The following is a 15,811-nucleotide window of genomic DNA, read 5'->3' on the forward strand; positions in this document are numbered from 1 at the left end:
GCAGGGGCTCAGTGCACTAAAACCAAAGCAACAGGGCAGTGGGGGGATTTGAGTGGCAGGGATGGGAGGATGAGGATGTACTGGAATCCAGATCCGAGGACGAGGCGGTCCAGGTGTGAGATGTCCCGTCCCACTGATGTGACATCACCCTGAATGAGGACAGAAGGCCCCGACCAGGACGGAGATGCAGTCGCTGGTCTGCTGTGCACGAGCTCCTAGAGCCAGGCCGGGTGCTGCTGGGATTCCCAGCAGGCTCTGCAGCCCCCTGCCCAGATCCTGCCACTTTCTAGATGCAGGACCCCAGAGACTTATTTCCCCTCTTGGTGCTTGAGTATCTCTACTTGTAAAAATGAGGGCAATGATTTGTACTTGTCTCCTCAAGCTATTATGAAGACTAAAAGAGATAATTCAGATAAAGCACCTAACAGTCCTGGGGCTAGGTAAGTGCCAATAAGTGTTAAATATGGAGCTATGACAAACCTAGACAGCATATTAAAAAGCAGAGACTTCACTTTGCCAACATAGGTCCGTATAGTCAAAGCTATGGTTTTTCTGGTAGTCATGTACAGATGTGACATTTGGAACATAAAGAAGGCTGAGTGCAGAAGAATTGATGCTTTCAAATTGTGCTACTGGAGAAGAATCTTGAGAGTCCCTTGGACTGCAAGGAGATTAAACAGTCAATCTTAAAGGAAATCAACCCTGAATACTCATTGGAAGGACTGATATGAAAGGTGAAGCTCCAATACTTTGACCATCTGATCCAAAGAGCCGACTCGTTGGAAAAGGCCCCGATGCTGGGAAAGATTGAAGAGTGAAGACTGAAAAATTGAGGGTTGCGTGCATGTGTGCTTGGTTTCTCGTCACATCTGACTTTTTGCAACCCCATGGACTGTAGCCCACCAGGCTCCTCTGTCCGTGGCATTTCCCAGGCAAGAATACTGGAGTGGGGTGCCATTCCCTTCTCCAGGGGATCTTCCCAACCCAGGGATCAGATCCAGGTCTCCTGCATTGCAGGCAGATTCTTTACATCTGAGCTACCAGGGAAGCCCCCAGATGAATGAAGGTGATCAATAAATATCAGGGTGTCCCTCCCTCCCTCTACCACACTGCAATGTGTACACACACGCACACACATGCATGCACACAGGCACATTCTTTTGGGATAAATGTTGCTTTGCGCCATAAGTTATTATTTTCTGAAGCACAGCCTTTGCTCAGTGTTGCTGCTGCTAAGTCGCTTCAGTCGTGTCCGACTCTGTGCGACCCCATAGACGGCAACCCACGAGGCTCCCCTATCCCTGGGATTCTCCAGGCAAGAACACTGGAGTGGGTTTGCTCAGTGTACTCGTACTCAATAAGAGATGCCACTACCAGTGTTCACATATGTGCAGATGGCACAAACACACACTTACATATGAAACATGCCAGGGACAATTGTCCAGAACAGCCCCCAATATCAGACACAGTAATGTCAGAGAGGAGGGTGGTATACCTTCAGGCTGTGTCCACCGGGGGTGCAATACGATGGAGGAGGTGCCCCTCCCACTGGTGATCAGAGGCTGGGCCTGGGTCTATGAGTTCTGAAGACTCGGGGCACAGATGTGTGGGAACAGAGATTGGCCCTCCTTGGAACTCTGAGTCATCTGCTAGCTTTAACGAGAACTAACCCTCAGAGAGGGGCTTCCCTGGTGGCTCAGATGGTAAAGAATCCATCTGCAGTGCAGGAGACCTGGGTTCGATCCCTAGGTCATGAAGATCCCCTGGAGGAGGCCATGGCAACCCACTCCAGTATTCTTGCCTGAAAAATCCCATGGACAGAGAAGCCTGGCGGGCTATAGTCCACGGGCTTGCAAAGAATTGGACACAACTGAATAGCAAGCCACTCCAGTACTGTTGCCTAGAAAATCCCATGGATGGAGGAGCCTGGTAGGCTGCAGTCCATGGGGTCGCTACGAGTCGGACGCGACTGAGCGACTTCACTTTCACTTTTCACTTTCACACAACGGAGAAGGCAATGGCAACCCACTCCAGTGTTCTTGCCTGGAGAATCCCAGGGACCGCAGAGCCTGGTGGGCTGCTGTCTATGGGGTCGCACAGAGTCGGACACGACTGAAGCGACTTAGCAGCAGCAGCAGCAGCAGAAGTGACTGAGTATGCACGCAATCCTCAGAGAGGAGCTGGGGTAGGGAAAAGGCAGATGGGAAGAGAAAGTATAGGGACTCCAGTCTGTTCCACTGATCAACACAGGTCAGTATCTTGAGAGTTTCAAAGCTGGACCCCTGAGAGGCTGACCCTGTGCTGGGCAGTGCTCATAGCTGTCCTCTGGATCAACATTTGATCCTCCTCAGTCACGGGGCAATGAAGCTTCCTCCTCCACTTACCCGCAAGGTTCACTTCCACTGTGGATATTTTCAGCGAAAATCATGGCCAGCTTAAGGCAAATAACGTTCAGTCACAGAAAACATGAAAAAGAAGGTTCTTGGCATTTGGGAACACGGGTAAAGAATTCTGTCTTTCCAAAACTGGAGTTTTATTTGATGTTTCTTGGAAAGAAACCATCTAACTTGCTTTATATAGTCATTCTGTCTTCAAAGGGTTCAGAGTCAGACCAAAAAAAAAAAAACATAAATAATCCAAAAAAATGCTGCACTCTATCTTATGAATGCTGTTTCCTTCCTCCTCATAAGGTAGGAATATTTATGGACTCTGAAAAGTAATTTCAGGGGGAAAAATGCAACCTTAGTCCAGTTTTATAACAGTGAAAGTGTTTCGTTCTTGCCTTCGGGATTATTTTTAAGTCGGTGCGGTATTATTTATACAAGTTGACATATATAACTCACTGAGGCCAAAGTCCTTCAGATTTATGTCTGCCTTCCTGGGTGTTTATGCTTTTAGAAAAGGGGATTTGCAGCCCGGGAATGTGTATGTTAATCCAAACAGGGCTCCTTCTCACTGCTTCAGACCCCAGATGTAGACTTGACCTGTGGGTCCAGCCCTCCACACCCCCACCCCCAACCCGCTCCCCTGATCCATGTGAAATCGCCCACACTGGTCACAAACTGAATTTCAGCCACAGGAGCAAGCTCTCTCGTCTCAGCCTGTCTGTCTGTCTGTCTGTCTAGACATTCAGAGCCCCACCGGGCGGGTCAGTCCCAGGGCTTGGACCCAGGTGGAGGTAACAGGGTCATGACCCAGAGAATGGCTCTAAGCCCAGTCTCTCAGATGCTCTGAGGATAGCTCCCCGTGGCCTCTTTACAGACAGCCATCAGATAAGAGATGGAGTATCCCCCGGCTCCCCTGGCCGTCTGGTGGGCATGTATTTTAAGCCTGATTTCTTCTGGAAGGAAAGTTTAAGAAACTTCTGCCTTGGGACTTCCTTCCTGGATGGTCCTGGTTTGATTTCTGGTCAGGGAACTAGATTCCACAGGCTGAAGCTAAAGATCCTGCTTGCGGCAACAAAGATCAAAGGTCTCACGTGCCACAAGTAAGATCTGACATAGCCAAATAAATTAATTAAAAAAAAGAAAGAAAGAAACTTCTGCCTTGATGCTCTGATCTGTGCACAGTACAAGACCACAGGCGACTGGGTCCCATGAAGGGAGCCTCTGAGGTGTCTGGAGGGAGAGAGAGTCTCTCCTATTTCCACCCAATTCAGTACTCTCTCCGCTTTATCTATTTTTTTGCTGCTGCACTCGGGCTTCCTCTAGCTGCAGTGAGCAGGGCTACTCTGCATCGTGTACTCCAGCTTCTCACTGCAGTGGCTTCCCTCGTTGCAGAGCAAAGGCTGTAGGGTGCACAGGCTTCAGCAGTTCCAGCACCCAGGCTCACAAGTTGTGGCTCAGGGGCTTAGTTGCGCCAAGGCATGTGGCTTCGAGGCATCTTCTTCCCAGACCAGGGATCAAACCCGTGTCGCCTGCATTGGCAGGCAGATTCCCATCCACTGGACCGCCAAGGAAGTCCATTGCTCTCTTAACTTGTCAGGGTGTTCAGGTAGCCATGCTCTTTGGCTAAAGCACTGCTACTAAGTGCAATGCTGGAGAAGCAAGAAGTGGGGCTCCTCCACCAATAGTTCTCATGGAACATACAGCCCAGGCCTTTCCAATCACCAGGCCCCCAGAGATGAGGACCCAGGTCCCTCACTCTTGTCCCATGGCCACTCCAAGCTCCCCAAGTTCCAACCACACTCAAGCTGGAGCTCTGGGAGCATGTGCGAAGCCTGACTGCCCAGAGGATGAAACTGAAGGTGGGACTGGATGGGGTGGAGGGGCAGGCCAGGTCAGGAAGAGGCTATTTGAACAGAAACATTAGAAAGCCAACCCTGGGCACATCTGAGCATTTTAGGAAGAGAGGCAGCAAGCCTGTGATGCGGGAGTGAGCCTGGGGTCATCCAGGAGACAGCCCAGGCTGTTGGGGTTGTGTTCAATTAAAGTGTCATTTTCTTAGAATCAGTGTGAACTTCTGTTTCATGTGCTTAGTTGCTCAGTCGTGTCCAACTCTTTGTGACCCTCCAGGCTACTCTGTCCATGGGATTTCTCAGGCACGAATACTGGAGTGAGGAGCCGTTTCCTACTCCAGGGGAAATCTTTACCCAGGGATCGAACCCATGTCTCCTGTGTCTCCTGCCTTACAGGCAAATTCTTTACCCACCGAGCCACCAGGGAAGCTCATTCTGTTTCGTACTAGCCACCAAGTTTAGACAGAAACTTAAGTTTTCAAAATACACATGTCATCAGAGTTGCAAGATGTTGCCTTCATCAAGCCATTATCGGTCATTCATTCGCCAGGGAAACTGATTCACCAGAACCCTGCCAGCACCACGGCTCCAGCAGCAGCTATTAAAGGAAGGGGTTTAGAGGAACCTAGTGGCCTGGGGACCTGAGCAGGTGGGGTGTGGAAGGAGGAAGGGACTGCCTCAAAGCAAAAGAGGGGCCCTAAAAGGAGAAGCATTTAGCCAAAGACTGGACTTACCTCTTAAAACAGATGTTTAAGATGTGAATCAGCCCAGGTTCTCACTGCTCATTTTTTAAGTGGGGAAAAGTGCAAATTGTGGTCAGCAGCCCAGAACAAATCCGGCTTTTAGAAGAGAGGATTTGCCATGAATCCTAGTCAGACATTTAATTGGCACCCACCCATCCCACGGTCACCTGTTGAGTGAGTGCCTGGTGCCAGGGACCACACTGGACAAGAGGGGCTGCCTTGACCCTTACAGTTCAAAGGCCAGAGAGACACGATTGCCACGTCATTATTAAAATCCCAAGGTGGGGACAAGAGCATGCGTGCGTGTGTGTGTGCTAAGTTGCTTCAGTCATGTCCAACTCTCTGCGATCCTAATGGACTATAGCCCACCACTTCCCCTATCCATGGGATTTTCCAGGCAAGAATACTGGAGTGGCTTACCATTTCCTCCTCCAGGGGATCTTCCCAATCCAGGGATCAAACCTGTGCCTCCTAAGGCTCCTGCATTACAGGTGGATTCTTTACTGTTGAGCCACTGAGAGAGCATTTACCTGCAAGCTGACAGCAGGCCGGCCCCAGAGCTTGGTGACTGGGGGCCTGAGTTAGGCCCAGAGACACTCGGGATCAGGGGTGGAGCCCAGGGGAAAGCCAAGGCTGAGCCCATGGAGGCTCGCCCAGGGTGGTTTCCAGATGGCTGACGCAGCATCCTTGCAAGGCCCTGAGCAAGTCCAGGTTGACATCTCCTTGTGTGTGTGCTCGGCCCCTTCAGTCCTGACTTACTTTTCATGTCCTCATGGACTGTAGCCCATCAGGTCCCCTGTCCTGGGATTCTCCAGGCAAGAATACTGGAGTGGGTTGCCATGCCCTCTTCCAAGTCCCTGTTCCAATTGAGGGTAACATGGACTGTGATCTCTGTCCCAGCTCAGTTGACCATCTTCCCTTCTAAGTACTCAGATCCCATCCCCAAGCACACACTCTCAGGGCATGTGTCCTCCCACCCTGCTTTCTCAGGGGACCAGGAAACATCCCAATTCTCAGATGCCCTCACGTGCCACGCCCACCAAGCTCTGGAAAGCGAGGGTCAAGCACACTGCCATTTACACCTTCGTTCATTACCTGCTCAGCAAGCCAACTCCATCCCACCTCTGTCTCTACCGAGCCCAGCCGGTGGCCCCTTCCTGCGTCTCTGACCTCGCTGAGCCCTTTGGCCTTGTCAGTAGGAGGCTCTGTCCTCCTTGACGATGGACAGGGCTCTCCCTGGGCACACAGCCTGGGGCGGCCTCACCTACCCCACGCCGTGGCCTTGGCCCTGAGCCCTCCAGCCACTCTGTCCTCCCACTCATCCTGGATTTGGCAGGACGGATGGACGCCTGTGCCAGGGCAAACTGGCAAAGGGAAACAGAAAGGAGGACTGAACGTTTTGCAAATAAAACAGAACATTAAACAAACAGAAAGCACCTTATTGAGTGCTGTCTTTCAGAGATTTCTCCCTAGGGTGACCCACTCGCCCTATGATGCTGCTGTGGGCCCAGGGTTTCCGAAGTCACCCGAGTAAGCCCCAGTACACCCAAGACACTGCCACGCTGGGTCATGTATTGCTGCTGTTGCTGAGTTGCTAAGTTGTGTCTGACTCTTTGTGACCCCACGGGCTGTAGCCCACCAGACTCCTCTGTACATGGGATTTCCAGGCAAGAATACTGGAGTGGGTCGCCATTTCCTCCTCCAGGGGATCTTCCCAATCCAGGGACCGCTTCCGCATCTCCTGCATTGGCAGGCAGACATTTTACCACTGAGCCACCAGGGAAGCCTGGGATCTTTAAAAAAGAGCTTTTTTTTTTTTTATTTTAAAGGGAGCTTTAAAAAAAATACTGCACTGGAATCCCACTGGTTGCTCTGGATGTGGGTATTTTGTATAAGCCCCTGGTGGAGTCCAGTGTCCTCTAGGGTTGAGGGCTCCCCACCCCTCTCTCCATGCAGCATCCAGACTGTGTCCAGTAGATGCTCCGTACAGGCCTTAAGGGAGGCATGGATGGTCCTCCATCTCTCGTGATTCAAGACCCCATTTCTTCCAGTTTGTGTTTTGCAAAAAGTGTTTCATTAAAGCAAATGCCTCAATATTTACGCTGTATCCTTTCTTCAAGCAGCCAGTAGTTTACAGTCCAACTGGCTGGGACTGCTCTCCAAAAACCCAACATTTTCCCTTTAAAACGAGCTGATAACACTGTTTCTGGATCAGCCCCGAGCTGAGCTGGCAGCTCAACAGAACAGAACTCTCCACGAGCCCTCCCTGCCCTCCCCGGCCCCTCCCCAGCCTCTTCCTCCCGCACCCGCTGTTTCTGGACTCAGAAAGGCCACCCTTCCAGTCGCTCAGGTCCAAGTCCGAGGTTAGGACTGTCCTGTCTCCCTTCTCACGGGGAGGTCGGGTCTCCTGACTGCAGGATCTCTCTCCCTGGGCCCCGGGTCTCCCAGGAGGACTCCTGACTGTCCTCCGTGTGCCCACGCTCCTGCTTGGTGCCACCGTTTGGGCATAGCCGAAAGGTCTTACATTTTTCACTTTTTCATTTTGACATCCATTCAGGCTTACAAGAATATTGCAAAATAGTGAAAACAATTTCCTTAGGGTCCCCCCAGATTCCCCAAAAGCTGACATTGGCCCCATTTCTCTATCCTTCTCCCACGCCCCCAAGATACAACCCACGTGTTTGCCTACGGTGTGTCTCTCTGAATGTTTGAGAGTAGACCGCAGACAGCAATGGCCTTCATCCCTGACAACTCCAGTGTGTGTCTCTGAAGAATAAGGACATCCTCTCAAACGACCATGGTTCAGTGGTCAAAATCAGGACATTAACCGTGATGCAATCCTATTATCCAATCCAGCAGTACCCAACTTTTTGGCACCAGGAACCAGTTTCATGGAAGACAATTTTTCCACGAATGAGGGGTGGATGATCTCAGGATGATTCAAGTGCTTTACATTTATTGTGCATTTTATTTCTAATTTAAAGCTGCTGCTGGTCTGCGACCAGAGGTGGGGACCCCTTGTTTAATCTACGTATCTGATACAGATGTTACCATCTGTTCCAATCATGTCCTTTATGGCAAAAGGAAAATCCCTCATCACCCAGCACAGTCAGCCATCATGTCCCTTCAATATACCTTAATCTGGAATTCTGAGGAAACTTTCTCAAATAATTCATATTGGGTTATGTTAGCTCTTGTGAATTTAAAGGGAGCCCAACTGAGGAATTCCCTGGTGGTCCAGTGGCTAAGACTCGAAGCTTCCAATGCAGGGCGGCCTGGATTTGATCCCTGGTCAGGGAACTAGACTGCACATACTGCGACGAAGGCCGAAGATCCTGCATGCCACAACCACGAGTCAGTGCAGCCAAATAAACAGTAAATAATGTTAAAGAAATAAAGGGAGCCTGTCTCTCAGATGTGACCCACTCGGCCCTGCAGCCCCACCCCAAACTGCCCCCAGGCCACTTGCTTCTGGACGCAGACCAGTTCCAGCAAGTAACTTTTGAATTAACTATTCTTTTAACTTTCCACATTTAAATATTCCAAAGTTATACACAAGTAGAGACAATAGTATAAAGTACCTCCACGTTCCTGTCATCCAGCTCTGATAGTGACCCACTCATGGCCAGTCTTGTTTTATCTCTACCCACATCTTCCCCACTTTCTGCATTACTGTGAAGTTCAGCTGTTACTAGCTCTAGGTTGGGAGGGAAGAGAGAAGGGAGGGACTACTGGATCCTGGAAGAGAGAACTCTGTATTCAGGGACACCTTCAGAGGAGCCGTGACCTTCATCAAGGAACACAGAAACCCCAAGGTGATCTCACAAGAAGGCAGGCAAGGGGCAGGGATATTCCACCTTATTCTTCTCCCTGTCTCTGATCTCTAGGTGGGGCTTCTTGTTCTCCGAACCTAACTGGATCCAGAGGACAAGAAATCCCCTGATGTAAGTTCATTTGGTCACTCAGTCGTATCCGACTCTTTGTGATCCCATGGACTGCAGCATGCCAGGCTTCCCTGTCCATCACCAACTCTCAGAGTTTGCTCAGACTCAAGTCCATTGAGTTGGTGATGCCATCCAACCATCTCATCCTCTGTTGTCACCTTCTCCTCCTGCCCTCAATCTCTCCCAGCATCAGGGTCTTTTCCAATGAGTCAGCTCTTCACATCAGGTGGCCAAAGTGTTAGAGCTTCAGCATCAGTCCTTCCAATGAATATTCAGGACTGATTTCCTTTAGGATGGACTGGTTGGATCTCCTTGAAGTCCAAGGGACTCTCAAGAGTCTTCTCCAACACCACAGTTCAAAAGCATCAATTCTTCGGTGCTCAGCTTTCTTTATAGTCCAACTCTCACATCCATACACGACGATTGGAAAAACCATAGCCTTGACTAGACAGACCTTTGTGGACAAAGTGATGTCTCTCCTTTTTAATATGCTGTCTAGGTTGGTCATAACTTTCCTTCCAAGGAGTAAGCGTCTTTTAATTTCATGGCTTCAATTACCATCTGCAGTGATTTTAGAGCCCCCACCCCCAAAAAGTCAGCCACTGTTTCCACTGTTTCCCCATCTATTTGCCATGAAGTGATGGGACTGGATGTCATGATCTTAGTTTTCTGAATGTTGAGCTTTAAGCCAACTTTTTCACTCTCCACTTTCACTTTCATCAAGAGGCTCCTTAGTTCTTCTTCACTTTCTGCCATAAGGGTGGTGTCATCTGCATATCTGAGATTATAGATATTTCTCCCAGCAATCTTGATTCCAGCTTGTGCTTCTTCCAGCCCAGCATTTCTCATGATGTATAAGTTAAATAAGCAGGGTGACAATATACAGCCTTGACATACTCCTTATCCTATTTGGAACCAGTCTGTTGTTCCATGTCCAGTTCTAACTGTTGCTTCCTGACCTGCATGCAGGTTTCTCAAGAGGCAGGTGAGGAGGTCTGGTATTCCCATCTTTTGAAGAATTTTCCACAGTCAAAGGCTTTGGCATAGTCAATAAAGCAGAGATAGATGTTTTTCTGCAACTCTCTTGCTTTTTTGATGATCCAGCAGATGTTGGCAATTTGATCTCTGGTTTCTCTGCTTTTTCTAAAACCAGCTTGAACATCTGGAAGTTCACAGTTCACATATTGTTGAAGCCTGGCTTGGAGAATTTTGAGTATTACTGTACTAGTGCGTAAGAAGAGTGCAATTGTGTGGTAGTTTGAGCATTCTTTGGCATTGCCATCTTTTCCTGTCCTGTGGCCACTGCTGAGTTTTCCAAATTTGCTGGCATATTGAGTAAAGACTTTCACAGCATCATCTTTTAGGATTTGAAATAGCTCAACTGGAATTCCATCACCTCCACTAGCTTTGTTCCTAGTGATGCTTCCTAAGGCCCCCTTGACTTCACATTCCAGGATGTCTGGCTCTAGGTGAGTGTGAGTGATCACACCATTGTGATTATCTGGGTTGTGAAGATCTTTTTTGTACAGTTCTTCTGTGTATTCTTGCCACCTCTTTTTAATATCTTCTGCTTCTGTTAGGTCCATACCATTTCTGTCCTTTATTGAGACTATCTTTGCATGAAATGTTCCCTTGGTATCTCTAATTTTCTTGAAGAGATCTCTAGTCTTTCCCATTCTATTGTTTTCCTCTATTTCTTTGCATTGATCGCTGAGGAAAGCTTTCTTACCTCTCCTTGTTATTCTTTGGAACTCTGCATTCAAATGGGTATATCTTTCCTTTTCTCCTTTGCTTTTCACTTCTCTCCTTTTCACAGCTATTTGTAAGACCTCTTCAGACAGCCATTTTGCTTTTTTGCATTTCTTTTTCTTGGGGATGGTCTTGATTCCTGTCTCCTGTACAACGTCATGAACCTCCGTCTATAGTTCATCAGGCACTCTGTCTATCAGATGTAGTCCCTTAAATCTATTTCTCACTTCCACTGTATACTCATAAGGATAAGGGATTTGATTTAGGTCATACCTGAATGATCTAGTGGTTTTCCCCACTTTCTTCAATTTAAGGGGCAGGGATATTCCACTTTATTCTTTTCCCTGTCTCTGATCTTTAGGTGGGGCTTCCTGTTCTCAGAACCTAACTGGATCTGGAGGGCAAGAATTCCCCTGATGTAAGTTCAGTTCAGTCAGTCAGTCGTATCTGACTCTTTGTGATCCCATGGACTGCAGCATGCCAGGCTTCCCTGTCCATCACCAACTCTTGGAGATTGCTCAAACTCAAGTCCATTGAGTCGGTGATACCATCCAACCATCTCATCCTCTGTTGTTGCCTTCTCCTCCTGCCCTCAATCTCTCCCAGCATCTGGGTCTTTTCAAATGAGTCAGCTCTTCACATCAGGTGGCCAAAGTGTTGGAGCTTCAGCATCAGTCCTTCCAATGAATATTCAGGACTGATTTCCTTTAGGATTAACTGGTTTGATCTCCTTGCTTTCCAGGTGACTCTCAAGAGTCTTCTCCAACATCATAATTCAAAAACATCAATTCTCTGGTGCTCAGCCTTCTTTACGGTCCAATTCTTACATCCATACGTGACTACTAGAAAAACCATAGCTTTGACTAGACAGACCTTTGTGGGCAAGGTGATGTCTCTCCTTTTTAATATGCTGCCTAGGTTTGTCACAGCTTTCCTTCTAAGGAGCAAGCGTCTTTGCTGTCACGATAGGTGACATGGGGGTTCTGGGGCCAGGTAGGGGTTGGATGAGACACCCAGGGGAGCTGCAGCCCCCTCACTTCTCCAGGCTCATGGGACAACTCTGTCTGGGGTTCCAGTGCAGGATTCTGCTGTGGTCATTCTGTGGCCTTGAGACCCTCAGGCAAAAACAGCCTGTTCAAGTTTTAAGCACATTTATATATTCATTATTTTCTAAAGTTCTGGTTGTGTCAGGGCTCAGTGGTAGCACATGGGATCTTCATTGCAGCACTCAGGTCGAGTTGCGGTGCTCAGGCTCTTGGCTCCATGGCACATGGAGCCTTAGTTCCTCCATGAGGGATCAAGCCTGCATCCCCTGCATGGGAAGGCGGATTCTCAATCACCGGACCACTAGGCAAGCCCCGAAGCACATTTGTATTTTCACATGCACCTAGGAGATTGGTAGGATCTTAATAAACATACTTGGGTCAAATAAATTGTTTAGGAAAATGACCACCTAGAGCAGGGTCTGCAGTCTCTGGGATCTAATGCCTGATGATTGGAGGTGGAGCTGACATAATAATAATAGAAATAAAGTGCACAGCAAATGTAATGCACTTGAATCATCCTGAAGCCATCCCCTGTCCCCTGCAAAACTGGTGCCAAAAAGGTTGGGGGCCACTGGCCTAGAGAACTGAAAGTGTAATGAGGTAGCATAAGCTCTCGGAGGTCCTTCTGAGCCAGAAAGTCTACAATGGAACATGGCATCTTCAGGGTGCATTTTAAGAATGGTCCTCCAAATTTAAGCTTGTTTAGTCAGGAGGGAAGGGGTTGCTATGCTGTGCTGGGTGCTGTGCTGAGGCATTTCTGACTCTGTGCCATCCCATGGACTGTAGCCCACCCAGCTCCTCTGTCCATGGGATTCTCCAGGCAAGAATACTGCAGTGGGTTGCCATGCCCTCCTCCAGGGGATCTTCCCAACCCAGGGATCCAACCTAGGTCTCCCGCATTGCAGGCGGATTCTTTACCACCTGAGCTACCAGGAAAGCCCAGGGAAGGGGTTCCCTTAGAGCTAAGTGTCCCCAGTTCTGCTTTAAGGAGACAAAGATGAGCAGCTATTATAGTTTTGCCTTCTTGAGTCCCTTTTGGAAATGCATGTCATGTACAGCATTGGGGAAAGGCATGGAAACCCACTCCAGTGTTCTTGGCTGGAGAATCAGAATGGACAGAGGAGCCCGGTGGGCTACAGTCCATGGGGTCACAAAGAGTCAGACATGACTGAGCATGCAATACAGGATGACATGCTGAAAACAAGGGCCTTCGACATTCTACGGTATCTTCTGCTTGGCAACTGATTCTCCTAAGGACTTAGGCTTGCCTCAGGAAAGTGTTTTCAGGAAAAGGAGACTCAGTGGGAGAAGTGAGAGAGGATGAGAGAGCATCCTTTGGCCTTGTCATTTCCCGTCTTCTCACAACGCCGTCTGGTCTCACCCAAAGGGGAATTTTAACCTCCAGCCTATCACTGCACACCTTCTGAATCTGTACTGTTTATGGAGGACTCCTTATCATCCTTTGATTCAGCCCTTCCTGACAGGTAGGAATGAGTCAGCGCTCATGGCTGCCAGCAGTAGTGTCTGACTCTGACAGACTTAGCACAGAGAGCTTCCAGGAGGGACCCTGAGCTCAAGGAACAAAGAGGAAGCGGGGAGACCAGGCACGAGTGTGCTAGCGACAGGGCAGCGGGTACCACGGCCAGTGGGTACCATGGCCAACATGCCCTGTGCCACTCCCCACCCCCTAGCCACAAGGATGCTGCCCTCCCATCAGCCCTTGTTGCTCGCTTGCTCCAGGTTCAAGGTGCTGGGAAAGAGTGTTGGATTGGCCCCACATAGGCCATGGCTGCCTCGGTTGTCTGGGGGGCGGGTTGGTGGGGAGAGAAAGTTTTGAGGGTGGAAGGGAACAGCGAGAGGCAGGCGCACAGAGAGCAACCGTGGTGGAAGTAAGAAGGTGGGGAGTGCGGTGTTCATAGCAGCGCCATTTACAATAGCCAGGGCACGGCAGCAACCTATGTCTATCAGCAGAGGAACGGATAAAGAAGATGTGCTACGTGTATACAATATTACTCAGCCATAAAGAGGAACAAAACTGTGCAATTTGCAGAGACATGGAGAGACCTAGAGACTATCCTGCAGAGTGAAGTCAGAAAGAGAAAACAAAGATCATATCACTTATATGTGGAATCTAGAAAAATGGTACAGATGATCTTATTGGCAAAGCAGGAATAGAGGCATGGACATAGAGAACGATGTATGGACACCAAGGAGGAAAGCAAAGTGGGAGGAACTGGAAGATAGGGATTGACACATTTACACGGCTGGGCTTCCCAGCTGGCACTAGTGGTAAAGAACCCATCTGCCAAAGCAGGAGACACAAGAGAAGCCAGCTCGACCCCTGGGTCGGTAAGATCCCCTGGAGAAGGAACTGGCAATCCACTCCAATATGCTTGCCTGGAGAATCCCATGAACAAAGGAGCGTGGTGGGCTACAGCCCATGGGGTTGTGCAGAGTCAGACACAAGTGAAGTGAGGCGGCACGCACACACAAACCGCTATGTATTAGATAGATAACTAACCAGAACCTGCTGTGCACCACAGGGGACTCTGCTTGGTGCTCTGCGGAGATGTAAATGGGAAGGAAATCCAGAAAAAAAGAGGAGATACATGTACACATAGATGCTTCACTTTAACTAACACAGCACTGTGAAACAACCATAATCCCCCAAAATCTTTTTTAAAAAGTGGGGTGTGGGCAGACTGGATGCCGGATACTCCCTATTCCTCCCCCTAGACAAAAGCTCACAAGAAATGTGCAGGATACATGGGAAGACAAGTCACGCAGTAAGAGCATCAAAAAACAAGCCTCATAGAGCAAAACACAACCGACCTTGGAAACCCTCTTGGGAAAACGGCAATGCTCCCTAAATGAATATGGTCACTGTGATTCCAAACCAGACCCATACCAAAGTTTTCAAGATGCTTAAACTAATTCCAAAATGCACGTGAAAGACACACTGTGGAATGGCCAGGACAGTCTTGAAAAACAAGGGCAAGAAATTCAAAACCTAAATCTATAGTAATTAGCACAATGTAGAAGAAATGAAAAGATCAGCAGAAAAGGGAAGAGTAGAGAAACAGAACCACATAGTGTGAGAATCTGGTGTATGTAAAAGAGCCACTTTTACATACACCATGAAGATAAGAGGAGAAGGTGAAGATAAGGTGATAAGGTGAAGATAAGAGGAGAGTCCTGGCTGTCAGGGGGAAAAGTAAAGTTAGATGCATATTATATCATTAAAAAAATCTGGGTAGATTAAAGATGAAAACAAACCATAGCACTAATATGAACAGTGTATCAGAAGATATATTTAAAACTTTGGCCTAGGGAAGGGCTCTTAAAGTACAAAGACAAACATCTATGTAAGAGGGATAAATCTGACTTTCAAAATCGTGACAACTGCGTCAAAACCACCACAGCAGTTTAAAGATATGCAGTGGAATAACAAAACCTATGCTCACAAAAAGATGTGTCAAGAATATTCGTAGAAGATTTATTCAGCCTAGCCCAAACTGTAAGAGTTCAGGTGCTAATTAATAAGTGGAAAAAAGTGTGGTTTGTTCAGACAACAGAATACTACTGGGCAAGGTAAAGGATTACTGTTGACTGTAACATTATGCTGAGTAAAAATGGAATCAGACACAAAAGACCACATTCTGTATGATCCCATCCCGTTCAAACTCAGGAACTAATTTATGGTGGGAACTGAAGTCACCCCTGGAAGTGGGGCTGGCGGGGTAGGGACTGGATGAGAAGGACCATGAAGGAACTTTCTGGAGTGACAGTCATGCTCTTTATCTTGATATGGTTTTGGGTGACAGCTGCATCCTTGGTCAAAACTTAGCAAACGCACACTGGTGAGTTGTTGTATTATATGTAAATCTTGTCTCAAAAGAAGACTGACAGAAAATTAGTGAACTCTAAATCATATGCATGTGGAACCATTTAGGGATAAAGTTGCCAATGACTATGATTTCCTTGGAAATGTATCACAAGGTATGATGAATGAATGGATGGACAGACACACAATCAAGGAAGTAAAATGAGAAAGGCAGAATCTAGTTGGTGGGTGTTCTCTCTACATTTCTT

Source organism: Bos indicus x Bos taurus, chromosome 11, assembly GCF_003369695.1.
Source record: "Bos indicus x Bos taurus breed Angus x Brahman F1 hybrid chromosome 11, Bos_hybrid_MaternalHap_v2.0, whole genome shotgun sequence".
NCBI classification, from domain to species: domain Eukaryota; kingdom Metazoa; phylum Chordata; class Mammalia; order Artiodactyla; family Bovidae; genus Bos; species Bos indicus x Bos taurus.